The sequence below is a fragment of the Camelus bactrianus genome, chromosome 7 (assembly GCF_048773025.1).
Source record: "Camelus bactrianus isolate YW-2024 breed Bactrian camel chromosome 7, ASM4877302v1, whole genome shotgun sequence".
NCBI lineage: Eukaryota > Metazoa > Chordata > Mammalia > Artiodactyla > Camelidae > Camelus > Camelus bactrianus.
In genome coordinates this window covers 44,671,629-44,685,909 of record NC_133545.1, presented here as the reverse complement: position 1 = coordinate 44,685,909, position 14,281 = coordinate 44,671,629, and the positions used below count along the sequence as shown (strand labels likewise).

Below are 14,281 nucleotides of genomic sequence, written 5' to 3'. Positions count from 1 at the left end.
AAACTAGATTCTCATATCTGCTTCTGTATTCAATCTGCTGTGATATAGTATTTTGCTTAAAGTGTTTGAGGTAAATACAGTCTTACACAGATATGTTGTTGGAAAAGGTAGGAGTGTTATAATAGTCTTTGCAGGTAATTGTAGATATTCTTCTTTGATAAGATGCAAAACTCAACAGATGATAGTTTCTTAAAGGCTAGTTGCAGTGTAGAATCTGAAATCATATCAGTGAATATCTTGTACTCTGTCTCTGTTACATTAAAATCCATTGGTCTATCTTGCTCTTTGAATGGAAATTTTACCATGTATGATTTTGTAACATCATACATTGGTTATCTGTAAAGTACTGGCTTACTGAATTATACAGATCTTCCAAATGTTGACATATTTCATGATAAAAAATCAATATATCACATTTATTAACATTGCCATTAATCTCATCAGAAAGATCTTTAAGTGTTGGGAGACTGTCATGCTTCATGGTGGTAAGTGCAAATTTTCCTTCTAATTCTTTTTTTTTTCTTTAATTGAAGTATACTCAGTTTACACTGTTGTGTCAATTTCTGGTGTATAGCACAATGCTTCAGTCATACGCGAACATACATATATTCATTTTAATAATTCTTTTTCCCCATAAGCTACTACACGATGTCAAATATAGTTCCCTGTGCTATATAGTACAAACTTGTTTATATATTTTATATATACCAGTCAGATCTGCAAGTCTTGAACTCCCAATTTATCCCTTTCCACCCCTAACCCCCTGGTAACCGTAAGTTTGTTTTCTATGTCTGTGAGTCTGTTTCGTTTTATATGTAAATTCATTTGTCTTTCTAAGTCTTGATTGAATTCTTAAATTTTATCATTGGCAAAATATACTCTTTAGTTGTTTTCTTGGAAATAAAAAAAGGGTTCACTTTTGAGAAAATGCCCTGCAAGATGCCCATCTGAATAATCATAGTTTGTCTGCTTGTTGTTTCTTCAAGTAAAAATAATGTTCCTTGAAAAACATGATTAATTCAGCTTGCAACTCAAGCAAATCTGTATTTTGGTATGTAGCCTTTTGTCAGAATATTAAAAAGGTGGGTACTCAAGGGTTGAGATTTAATGAAGTTAGTACATTTTATTGCTTCATCAAGGACAGCCTTAAGTGAAAATGGAGGGTTTTGTTGTTTTTGTTTGTTTAACTGCGAGTGCATGGTAATAAAGAATGCAGTGGCCACCAGTATGGCACAATTTGGTGCTACTTCCTGAGGCACCAACATTTTTCCCCACCATTTCTCTTTGTCTCGTCATTGCAAATGTCAACTCATTAAAACAGTCAAGTAATATGATGGTATTACTGTGAAAATGGTTTTGACTTTGACCATCCTTGAAAGGGTCTCCTGGGACATACTTTGAGAACCAATGTCCTATGGATTTCTCGGGGGACATGTGAAAATTACACAGGCCAATTCCTTGCTGTGTTTGTACTGCACACACTGCATACATCATGACATGTGGTTCCTGTTCTCCAATGCCAGTAATGCCTTCCCATCATTCTGACAACCAAAAAATGCCCACAAATTTCCACAATACCCTCTAGGGGCTGTAGTGACGCTTTGAGAACTTCTCTAGAGGCCTTGATTTGTACTAGTAGCTTGACCAGGAAACTTTCCAGGGGAATACCAGCCTGCACCCGACATGTACAGACCAAACTCATCACTTCCTAATACATACAAAACACACTAGCACTGGAAGGGCCTATACAGTTCACCTCGGCCCACTCTTTACAAATGAAGAAACTGAGGCACAAGAAAGATTTATGACTTCAAGGTGATAACAAGTATTAAAGTGACCATTATTGAACAATGGTCCATTCCATCATGTTTCAGGCACTTAATACATTATCTCACTTAATTTGTAGGTATTTCCAGCCTTGTTTTACAAAGGACAATGAGACTCAGGAAAAATGGCTTCCCAGAGTTTATAAAATTAGCAAGTGATGGAATAGAAACCTCAAATCCAGGTCTCTTGGTTCCAAATGCTTTGCTCTTCCCTCCCTGCCATGACTGATCCTCCCTTCTCTTGCTTTCCTTGTGCCCATCCAGTTAGATCCTGCCTTCATCAAACTTTCCACATTCACTCTGCATTTTCAGTGCTATCATCTAGTTTAGGTCCCCATTTCTTCTCATTTTAACTTACTGCCTTTTCGCTAGATACCTGACTCTGCACTGCTCTTTCTTCCATTCATCCTGAATGCGTTCTTCATGTTAAAGCCATGAATCAGAGCAGGACTCCCAGGGGGGAGAGGATGGAGCACAAATACATGCTGAGGAACCAGGATGGTAGGTGGGTCTGGGGACTTGCATCTTGTGATTAAGGAGAAAGGCTGTCCTAGGTGTTTGCACTTCTTTTTATTTTGTCAGCAGTTCAGAAGTCAGCACTGTTACCTCATTTTAATAGGAGGAAATGGAAACTCAGAGATAGGTAAGAGGTAAGTAGCTTGTGCAAGGTCACACAGACTGTCAGTGACAACTGGGAACTTGCACCTTGGCCTCTTGTCTCCAAAGCCCTCTTCCATCCACAACTCCCTCCAGGAAAGCATGGGAAATATGTTCAGGAAAGCATTAGGATCCCTGTCATGTCTGGAAGTGGCCAACTTGATTTCTGGCTGAGAGATGGAGCATGTTTGTTTAGCATCCAGTTCAGGCAGGAGAGGCTGAGGAGAAGATTCTGGGCCTAATTCTCCAGGATCTGTGCCAGGAAAACCCAACTTGGTTAGAAGTGAGTTAAAGTCAGCTGAGCAGACCTAGACATAAGGATCTTTCATGTTGCTATGTGTTTATAGAAAATTGGTTTTGTTATTCCTTAGGTTACTAGAAAAACTCCTTTGGGAAATATCAAGCACTGCCTTCCCAGGACTGAGAGGAAACAGGAGTTCCCCTGCTCTTTGGCAGACCAGAGAGAAATCTCTAAGACACCCTGGAGGTCTGCATGGTAGAGGCAATCAATGGGGGCAGGAGGAGTCGGGAGCACTGTATGATGAATCCTGGCTGGGCTGGCCTCACTGTCGACACACCCCTATTACCTGCCACTACGTGTGCCACCTGCTTTATTCCTGTCCTTTGCTGCTGTCGTGCAAATGTCCTCCCAGGTCTCCATTTCTTGTCCTATTTCTATTCTTTTTGGAATTTAGAACTACAGAGTGAAAACAAAACGGGATGTAAAGCTTTTCAATTCCCTTTCCACAGCATCTGTAAAATGGACAACGAGGCAAGGAATTACACAAATATGTGTAGACCAGTTATTCAGGAGAAAAGAAGTGGATATAAGTCAGTCCCTCAACAGTTCAACAACACTTACTTGGGATAGCCTCCTCCCCTGACCTTTCCCACACTGCAGGCTCCTCTGGAATCACATTGCCCACAGCAAGCCCACTGCGGGTATTCACTGTAAAGACTCTTTGGAGCTTTAGGGAGAAAAGGCGCTATAAAATAAAAAGTATTACAGTAAATTCTATTTTCCCCAACTGCTGGAAAAGAATGTTAACTGGCCAAAAATATTTACAGCCTTTTCTCTTTTCCTCTTCTCCTCCTTCTCCTTCCTCGCTTTTTACTAGACAGTGTTAGAGAATCTCGAAAGTTTACCAAGTGGCAGTATGCCGGAGCCTGAGGAACTCAAACTATGAGGAGACTGCTCAGAGTGCTCAGAGAAGTGGAAGGACTTAGTCAAGGTCACAGAGGTCTTCTCCCCAACTCTGTGCTCCTGGGACATCACTGCCTTCAAGATGAGCGGAAGCCCTCCAAAGTTCCGAAGAGGTAAAAAGCCTCTTCAAACTAGCTCCTCAGAGGGAGAGAGAACGTGGCAGTGTGGAGGAAGAGTATTTGAAAATAATAAAAACAAATGGAAGAATGAGGGTGTGGACAATGACCTTCTGTTGGAGAAACAAATATAACAGATGATAGATACATTCAATTTAACAGAGCAAACATGGGTTCATGCTTGTGCCTGGCCCCGTGGTTAAAAATGCAGATTCCTAGGCTCCACTTTTTGAGATTAAGTTTTAGTGAATGGTTCTCCAAACGAAAAGGATCACCTGGTGACATCTGCCAAACTGCCTGAGAATTTTGATTCAGTATGTCTTAGTTGGGCTGGAGAATCTGAACCTCAGCATGGCAGGTGAATCTGAATTCCCAATACAAGTGGTCCTGGAACCCACTGTGAGAAACTATGAATCGACTTCATTCATTTATGGACCATTTGGTTTCCCCTTTTCAATTTCTTCCTTTCCTCTGACTCTCCAAACCATTTTGCATATATAGACATGCAATAATAGGATCTTCTAGAAAAATCCAGAGATGGTTACATCCAAAGATGCGAAAAGTCTGGTAGTGTGTTGGGATAAATGTAATCCCCCCTTGGCCTCACTTCAGAAGGCTTTAAAAAAAATCTTTAACTGTCCTTCAGAAAGAATTGTTTGAAAGCCTGGAGGGAAGCAGGTGTCCTCATCCCAGTTCTACTTGAGCTGCAGTTGGAACCCACTCTGGCCCTCGGCTCTGATTATAGGACAATGTGGTTTTAGGAATGTGTGGGATTTATAGCTTGCAAAATGCCAGAGAATCAGGATTAAATCCACCCTGATTTATGCCTAGCTTGTCAAAGGCTCTAGGGCTTTAGAAATTCTGCATGTTTGAGTGATGCTCTGAAGGCTGAGCTGTGTTCTGCTTCTAGCTGATCATTATTAACAATGGTTGCCCCTAAAGTTTTAGTAGCTCTCAGCTGTAACCTTTACACTTGGTCCATTCCTGCTTGTGAGGGGTTATAAATTCCATGATTTAAAAAAAATTATAATGGGAACATTCTTGGATTTTTTTTAGCCAACACTTCTGAGACTGGTTACCTGGAAGTTGGAGGGTCAAGCATCCTTCATCTCTGCTTGCATATCTGAGCTGCTTTCTTGTTGAATACTGAAAGTATGCAGTGAGTCTCTACTAAGGAATAATTCTTTACATAAGAAGACACAAATACAAGCACAATCATTTGTTGTCTGTATTTGTGACTGCTTATTACGGATCCAAGAGCATTTGGTGCTGAAAAGTGGACCCTCCCTGCTACACGGTTACTGTAAATGATTTAAATCAATCCCTTTAATGCAGCATCGGATACAGGAAGCACAAAGTGTAATGACTAAACATGCCATTTAAATTCTTCTCAGGCAAAATTTAAAAGGGGAGGTAGTAGAGGAAGCCAAGGTTGGCAAGGTAGCTGTATTCAAATATTTTTGATAGGTTTCTAAGATACATGTCTCTTTTTCTAAAGCAAATGCATTCGTGCCTAAGAAAGAAAACAAACAGGGAAAATGGCTTTTGTGCTGGTGAGCTCATGAGAAATGCCAAAAGAGTTGTTTGTGCCCAGCCGCAAATATCAGGGTGTCTTTATTGTTGAGCTTTGATGCTTGGAATGAGGTGGAAGGTTTCCATGACAACTAATAGATGTTATGTTTATTTACTGAGTGGCAAGGAATGACAGTGTCAGCCGCTGACATTTTAGTTTCTTTCTCCTCTTTTTCTCCCACAAAGATTTGTTTTAGTCAATGAAATGGCAACAGCATCTTCCATTTTATTTGTCAGAGCTTGTATGGCAAAAGTAAACAGCAGTTTAATTTGATTCAGCTAGTCCGTTGAAACATCCTTTATAGGCCCATTGCTTTATGGGCTTTGGAGAGCGCTTACAGTGGGCAGTTGCTGGTGACATGATTTGCAAAGTGAAAAGCAAATTTCAGGTTTTATTCACTTGAAAATGATCTAATAACAGCATTCCAGGCTGTCTGAATTTACGTAGGTCTCATTAACGTCCTCTAAATTTCACGTGACCTTGTTTATGCTCCTACTGATGTATTCATAAAAAGGCTCTATTAAGACTTGTAACAGGACTACAACCTCAGCAGAGATGGGAGATGGTGCTGCAAGGTGGGCAGGGACAGCTTCTCGCTGGTTATAAATAATGATATATTCCACTCTGTTATCTATCTGCTTGTGCCTTGTCTGCCCTCTAAATTATCTGCGGTCAGTTTTTAGTGCTGAACTGGCTTCTTCCTACTATCCAGCTGGTGCGTGCTCAAGGGATATAAACCAATGTTAGCATTTGCTTTAAGAAAACACAATTAGCAAGGCAAGCTGTTCTTGCTGGGCAGCGGGGAGAGGGCTGGTGGGGGGGAGCTGAGAGGAGGAGGAGGTGGTCATTCATATGATACATGCTAAAGCAGACAACCGGCTTTTTCTTAGCCCCTACTTTGTATTATCTGTGCTGCTACTCTGATTAACTTGAACAATTGAAACTTGAGACACTTCCAGCTCTTAAGACATGATTTTCAAGTGCTTTGGGAAACAGTCAACATATGACTCTTTGGAGTTGCTCAAAATATTATTGCCTGAAACACTTTTCTCTGATTTCCTATGTCCCAGGTAGAAAGTAAGCTTCTCTCACAGTAGCTTCATAATTTCATTACATTCATCTATTGCAGGCCTGTTTCACTAGAATGTAAGCAGCTTGAAGGCAGAGATTGGGTCTCACTGATTTGTGTATCCACAGCACCTAGCATAGTTTGGCACAGCAGACATTCAGGAAAGCTTTGTGGGATAAATGAATGAAGGAGTGAATTATCACAACCAGTTCCTGAGTGGAATCAGGCATGCTGTCCTCTGATCATATTGCCTTTACAGCACCCCTCACATGTTATTGTCTGTTTCCAGTTCTGTGGGGTGAATGCCTACATTACTTTCCACATAAGGGTGAGAGAGCCTCAAGAAGGCATTCCTCTGTTCTGTGGTGTGTGTGTGCATGCACATGTACAAAGAGAATGATACAACAGAAAAGTAACAAAGGAAAGGAGGAAACTCTGATGAGATCTGCATCTAGTCACAAGGAGATTGTGGGAGACAAGGAAGAGCACTAGGATCTGGAACTCAGATTTTCTGTTTCTAGGTAGACAACATCTCTGAGTCTCAGTGACTTCGCCTCTAAAATGAGGGGTTTGGGCCAGATCAACTTCTCTTTGTGTTCCAGTGGACACCCAATGTCTGCATGTGTTAACAGATCTTCTGGAACAACCCCAAATGAACAAAACAATAAACAACAAAACCAACTCTGTATAAAACTAAATTAAACATGAATACTCAGAATTCCGTAAGTTAAATGTAGACCAAGTCTGAGAGGTCTTAAAAAGATGTGGCTTCTATGACTGCTCAGTCAGGAATCCTATCAGAAGAAACCTGTGAACAAAAATTACTTTTTCCAGCCTTATTTGATAATTGAATTACTTTGCTCAGAGATGTCTCTAGGCATTTATGGGACTGTAGGATCCTGGATTGGTAGTTTTATTCCGAAAGGAAAAGAAGTTTGAAGTGATGGAAATTCTGAGTCATGCTTTTATTTCATCAAGGTGTTACTTGGTCATATTAAAAAAAAAATACCTCATTGCTATATTTCACCAACATAATAGAAAAAGAGCAGAGACTTGGAAATTTGAATTAGTATTGTAAATAACCAAAAATAAAAAACCTGCATTCACTTGTGGTTTGTGTTCACTGATAATGGTCAGTTTACCGATTCCCCTTAAATGTAGGCCAGCTCACACAGGGGCCTTGAAAAATACATGACATCTGCAACAGCTTCCATGATTATTCAACCAAGAATCCTACCAGAGGAAGCTCATGGGTCTTCCATTGTAAAGATCTCAAAGGAGGATGAAAAAGATAAAGACTAGTATATTTATCCTCTATTACCACAAGTCTTCCTCATCTCTGCTTTAGATACCCTGTTCTCAGAATCATTGTCAACAACAAAGAATTAACAACTGTCTACAGGGTAAAAAGTGTCCTGGATACAAACACATGGAATTTGTCAGGGAAAGGGGGAAGGTAAGAAGGTAACTTGTGTTTACTGAGTAGCTACTATATGTGAAGCATTATGCTAATACTTCGTGGGAGGTGTTGGAATCATCATCTCCCTTTTACACATGAGAAAAGCAAGGCTTGTGGTGACATGAGGGTCATAAGTTAGAAAGGGGCAGAGCCTAGAGTCAAATCCTGATATGCTATGACATCAAAGTCTGTGAGCTTTTCATTTTCTTCTGCTGAGAGGAGAGGATCTACACCTAGAGAGGGTCAACCCTTAACAACTTCTAACTAAGTCACAGAGGCAGTAAGGTAAGAGAGAAGGCAGCATGGTTTTGGTGGTCAGGGACAGAATCAAAAAAGAAATGTGGTTTGAGCTGATCTTTGAGGAAGTAGAGGATCTAGAGAGGCACATTTAGAATCACGGTTATACAAAAGAGCCACACTGCTTGTGGTGCTTTGCAGATCTGTGACCACATGTTCACCTCAGAAAGAAATGAGAGAGATTGAGGGGCCAAGTGTATGGTTATCCCAGGCTCTGAAGCTTCAGGGGGACATATCACAGCTGCTAGAAACTCATGGTCCTCAGGACATGGCTCTGCTGTAGATTGAATGTTTGTGCCACCCCAGAATTCCTGTGTTGAAACCTAACCCTTAAAGTGTTGGTATTTGAAGGTGGGTTTTCTGGGAAGTGTTTAGGTCATGAGGGGGGAGCCCTCATGAATGGTATTAGTGCCCTTATAAAAGAGACCCCAGAAAACTCCCTTGTCACTTCTTCCATGTGAGGACACAGCAAAAAGATGGCTATCTAGGAAGCAGGAAGCAGGCTCTCACCAGACACCAAATCTTCTGGCACTTTGATCTTGGACTTCCCAGCCTCCATAACTCTGAGAAATAAATTTCTACTGTTTATAAGCCATCTGGTCTTTGGTATTTTTGTTATAATATCCCAAAAAGACTAAGACAATAATAAAACATAGACCTTCCTGGGCTCCCTGATGTTGCTGCAATGGGCTACTTCTACTTTAGCTCTCTGTGGCAGACTTAGTGATCTGGCCTTTGCAGTGGCTCTAATAAATAAGGTTATTGTGTAGGGAACAAAAAGACATGAAAGCTCAATTGAAAATGGTCAAAAAGAATTGTCAAAAAAGCTCTACTAATCATACATTTCTATTCCCTCTGTTTTCTTGCATTTACTATATTTTAAATTACTCCAAGTGGACCCTAACCATGGCTGGTCTTCCACTTAATATATCTGAGAAGTTCTGGTGAATGCTATGGAATTCTTCTCTCCCCCTTGCCCATGCTGCCTTGGAAATAATCTTGGTTTTATGACAATGTCAGCAGGTTCTGGTTAAGTCTAATTGCTGTCCCCTAAGCAGCACCTGTTCACTTTTCTTTTACAGGGCTTATGGGCATTCTCCTGTGGCATTATTCCAGCTATCAGAATATCATTTGAATGACGACACATCAAATCTGTAAGTAAGTCATACAGCATTTGGAATCTGAGTTTGGGGTCACAAACAGAATGCTTTCAAAATATTGAACCTGCTCACTTTAATAGGCAGGAGTCTGTAATAAAATCACCCATTTTATATTGAGTATGCCTATAAATACAAATTAGTCTTAGAGCTTGCTGAACATGTATTTTTAAATGAACATTTGGCATTACCTGCAACAATCAAGGCTTGGAAAGTGATGACATATGACTTTAGAAGCAGATAGGATATTTTACAGATAGTCTTATCTAGGAGTTTTAAAGACTGTGCCCCCTGAAGCCTAAGTGGTTATGTGGAGCTGCCACAGGGAATACTGGGCTCCAGGTCTCCATCATGCTACAAACAAGTATCTCCTTTGTTATCTATTTCAGTTTGGAACTTCTTATAATATTTCATCTGAAGAAGGGCCCCAAAGCAATACGAAAGTCTAGAAACCACTTATCTGTCTAATCCCTTTATTCCAGATGAGAACAAAATGGTGCCTAAGAAGGCACATAACTTTCTTTCAGGTAGGATGCTGGTAGCAGACTCCCAGCTGGACCTCACTGTGCTCACTCCCCATCATTTTGTTTTCCCACTTGACAATAATGTTTATCAGTGGTCAGGTTTATTTGAGGTTCCTGGGTCAGAGACACAAAATTTTAGACCCTGAAGGAATCTTTATTTTTTTCACAGTATTGTCCTCAAATGATTTGTTTTGTGCTCATATTCAGTGTCAAAGCCACCTACCAGGCTGACACAGGGGGCGGAAAAAGGATAATGGTCAAAATGGCAATGACTTTTAATAATTTATGGGAACTTCAGTATGCAACATACTATTTTCGGTTTTCAATATGATTGCCACACTTCTAAATAGTCTTCTCTGAACTGCAGAGTGATAAAACAAGGAAACTACATTTCCTAGACATCATTGTCAGAAGAGTTTTTGTTAGATTCCACCAAAGGAGGCACTATCTGAATGTTTGGAAGGCAGAAGGAAAGGAGCTTTTATCCATGTATAAGCATGAACAGACACCTGATGCAGGATTTTGCTGATGGCTTACCCTAGAACATCTTCCTAAGAATAATCCACTTCTGTGCTACAGGCAGCTGAGATCATTGGCAGTGACCTCCAGCTGCATTGCAGGTCTTTCTGAGAATCAACTATGTTTTTGCTACAGAAGCTATGACTGGTGATGGTGGCTTCCCACCCTGCATTTCTGGATTTCCTGAAAGTGGTCTTCCTGCCTCTTGATCTTCCAATAGCTGCATGGCCTCTAATTCCCTGTATTAAACAGTTTCCTGCTCAGAATGTCAAGAGCAGTTGTTGTTTTCTGGATTGAAGCCTGGTAGTTCCAAAAATTGAGTTCTTCAAGGGAAGTGGCATGGGGGGATATAGGTGGGTGGCAAGAAAATTGATACCTGAAGCTGGAAGGAGATGGCTTCAAATGTTTAATTCCCATGAGGCCATCCTCAGACAGAGCCAAGGAGAATATCAAACCAAGAGGAGTCTCTGTGGGTAGAGCCAGAGGCCCTGGAGAACAACAGGCAGAGGAGTTGCCTCCAGAGAACAGAACCCAGCATCGTGAGGGACTGTCACCACTTCAGGGTTGGGGGTCCTTCAGAGCATTTGCTCAGTAGGACTTCAGAATTCTTACAGTTCTGTGAATGACATGGAACTTCCCTTCTTGCTCTTCCAAATGGGAGAGTTTATTGAGGCCGTCCCTGATGTATTTCCTGTCGTTGGGGCGTGTGTTGGGGGGAGGTAGCTTTTCTTTTCAGTTCACAGGTTATCAGGTCAGGAAGAGTCTCATTTGGACCTGATGGAGAAGTCTGCACTTCTCCCAAAGATCCAAGACTCAAGCTTTGGCTTCCGTGAGTGGATAGAACTTTGAATTGTCCCTCTTGGGAGAAGTGAGTGAGTTCTATGTGTTGGAGAAAGAATGAAATGGGTATTTGATGACTAGAACATAAAACAGAGTCAGGGACCTGCTGTATTCTTATCAATCTTATTTTTTCTTAAGCACAGAGAAGATTCCATTTCCCAGTTTCCTCTTCAGTTTGGTTGGTGCATCTAATTGTTTTCTAAACAATGGAATGTGGGCTTGGGCTTAAATGATGTACATCACTTCCAGGTATTGCATAAAAGTCCCTGTATGATTACTCACTCTTTTCCTCTCTTATGACAACCATACTGCTGCTGTTAAAAAAAAAAAAAGGTATCTCAAGATAAAAGGAACCTGGTTTTGGGGTCATTGCTTTAAGAAAAGCCACCCAGGAGAGCCTCTTGACACACATCATCCTATAATATAAGTGAGAATGTTACCAAGGTTACTGTGATAGTGACAAGTTAGCAAGGAATTTGGATTGTTTATTATTGCACATAGTGTTTCTTATCCTGACTGAGTCATGAAGGAATTTAATAACAAAATTAGCACAATTTTTAGGGATTTTTAAGTGGAATCGGGGTGAATCAGAATACCGACCACAATTAGAAGGTCCTGGCCTCATTCTTGGTCTTTTCAAGTAGGGGTTCCAAGGTGTTTTAATTCTAGGATACACTATTAATTTCCTGATAAATCTCTAGGAAGGAGGCATTTCCTGTATTCTCATATCCACAGATAGACTTTTTTTTTTGCATTTGATAATGAAGGAGTAGACCTTAGAAAAAAACATCCCTTGCTTCTGATGCTCACAAATAAGGAACAAGAGAAGGACATGCTCACAGAGCTCCCAAGAAGGATGGAAGTTCTCCTGTGCTAAGTGAGTGTTAGCTTTGTGTACCACCACATTGCAGATGGAACTTCGAGACACTGCAGTCAAGTCTCGACTTGGAAGAATATGTGCAAGACTGTGGGGTGAGGGGAAGCAAGGATGAAGGGGTACAGGAGACCAGCTGGGGTTAATGATGCAGATCTTAGGGATACATTTAAAGATGCTACACTTGTCAGCCAAAGTCCCATACTTAATGGTGAGTGGTGAGACTCAGAACTTTCATTCTAGGTATCTTGCCTTTTAAAGAACATAATATTGTTGTTTTTCTTAATAAGAAATATAATATTTGTTAGCTAAAGACCATTTAGGAATCATAGAAAAGCATAAAGTAGAAAAAAATCTTAATCTCCAACCCAGGAAATAATCAGTTATTTTGCTATGGTTCTCATCAATCTTTTAAATTAATATACACATATTATATTTCAAGAACAAAATCGATATATATCCTTTAAGGGTGCTTTGTATTACTTGGTATAGGCCAGGTAATACTACTAGAACAAAAGACCCTCAAATTTCTGTGGGTTATAATAACAAAAGTTTCTTTCTCATTCACGTTACGGGTCCATTCCAGATCAGATCCATCTGTGCTCCACATCATCTCCATTCCAGGGACACATAGCGAAGGAGCAGTTTCTGTTCAGAACAATCTCCTTGCAGAGAGAAAAGAGGCAGATCTTGCATGGGCTCTTAATCTTTTGCATAAAAGTGACACATAACACATCATTTCTGCTTTCATTTCATTTTGGAAAGCAGTCATATGCCCAAGTTTAATATCAATGGGTAGGAAAATATAATCCTCTCAGGGAGGGGCAGCAAATATCTGTGACCAGTAATGCTTATACTGGCTAATGAAATGTTCCACACTCCTTTGCAAGTACTGGAGTTGTTAGAAAATTAATGAGATGTTGTTTTCTCTGTGTGACAATTTTTGCACATCTCCTACCTTTAATTCTTCCCATCTTTATTCTTATTTATGCAGGAAGGGAATGGTGGGGCATGGGTTGGAGACCTTACCACCAGTGGAAATGAATTTGTTATCAATGAATGACAACAGTATCCACCGGAAAATTCTAGAAGCTTATAGAAGTAAATCCCAAATATAGAAATATTGCCAGCAGAAATTTTAAATTACATTCTCAAGAATTAATTTATTCAACAGAAATCTTCAACAAATGGTGGTCTTTACCTGGCTTCTCCACGCTGAGAGAGGGACAGTTTCCTGGCACTGCAGCAGCCCTTGCCAGCAGCTGGTTCAGGGTCCATATGCAATCAGAGCTAGTGTTTTGGGTTCAGATGCCCACATCTACCTATCTCTGTCAGCCTCCTACCTTCTGTTCTCAAAGGCTCTGCCTAGGAGGCCAGGATGCAGCTTCGTAAATCTGGAATCACCTGCTCATTTTCTCGGTACCCAGCTGTTCACTGAATGGTTTAAGAACAGAAGGAAAATGTCCATTCTCCAACCCCCATGTGTTGCTGGTCCTTGGCTTTGTGGGCATCACCTCCTGTGCTGAGGAGAGCATGAAACTTAGTTGCCATCCATTATGCCCTCATCAGGGCCCACCAGTGTCTGCCCAGAGACAGGGAAACATTCATAAAGCCTAGTGGCACCTTCTGATGCTGCTCCTGCCCCTTCTAATTGGCATGCTGAACGCCGGGGCAGCAGAGACTGTTCCTGGTCTACATTCATTCTCAGCGTAGTAGAGATCCAATTACTTGCAGACAATAACAAATTATGTTCATTGTTATCTTGCAAGTGTGTTTGACTTCCAAGTACACTCTGCTGTGTCCCTCTGAGCCCCTTTGCTCGACTTGTCCAGAGGTCACCTTTGTGTGGAGCCCCAGGTTTGGACAACCTACAGCCGTCTCTGGCTTTGCAGCACATTTTGTATTTAGCCTGTGTCCCATGTTCACTGTCTCTGGTCTCTTCCTAGTCAGCTTCAGGAGTTGTTTGCTTCTATTTATTATTCAGTAAAGATCGTACACATTTTGCATTTAATAAGCCACTGAACACACAAGGCTCTTTGCTGAGCTGGAGTGGAATATGGTGTTTGCTAGATCGACTGACCTCCCCGGAAAGCAATAAATAACCTTCTTGTCTCTCATCGTGTCTGCTGGACTCTGCCTAAAGGAGCACAAATCTAAAACACAGTA

At 40.9% G+C, this 14,281-nt stretch overlaps 1 long non-coding RNA gene across 1 annotated transcript in view; it reads left to right on the top strand.

Annotated features, from left to right (window-relative positions):
• The window catches only part of LOC123612403 (uncharacterized), a 360,854-nt gene that overhangs the window by 157,042 nt on the left and 189,531 nt on the right, over positions 1–14,281 (top strand). Inside the window, exon 4 of the long non-coding RNA XR_012508168.1 lies at positions 9,284–9,355. This is a non-coding gene — a long non-coding RNA (uncharacterized LOC123612403). The remainder of the gene's footprint in view (positions 1–9,283; positions 9,356–14,281) is intronic.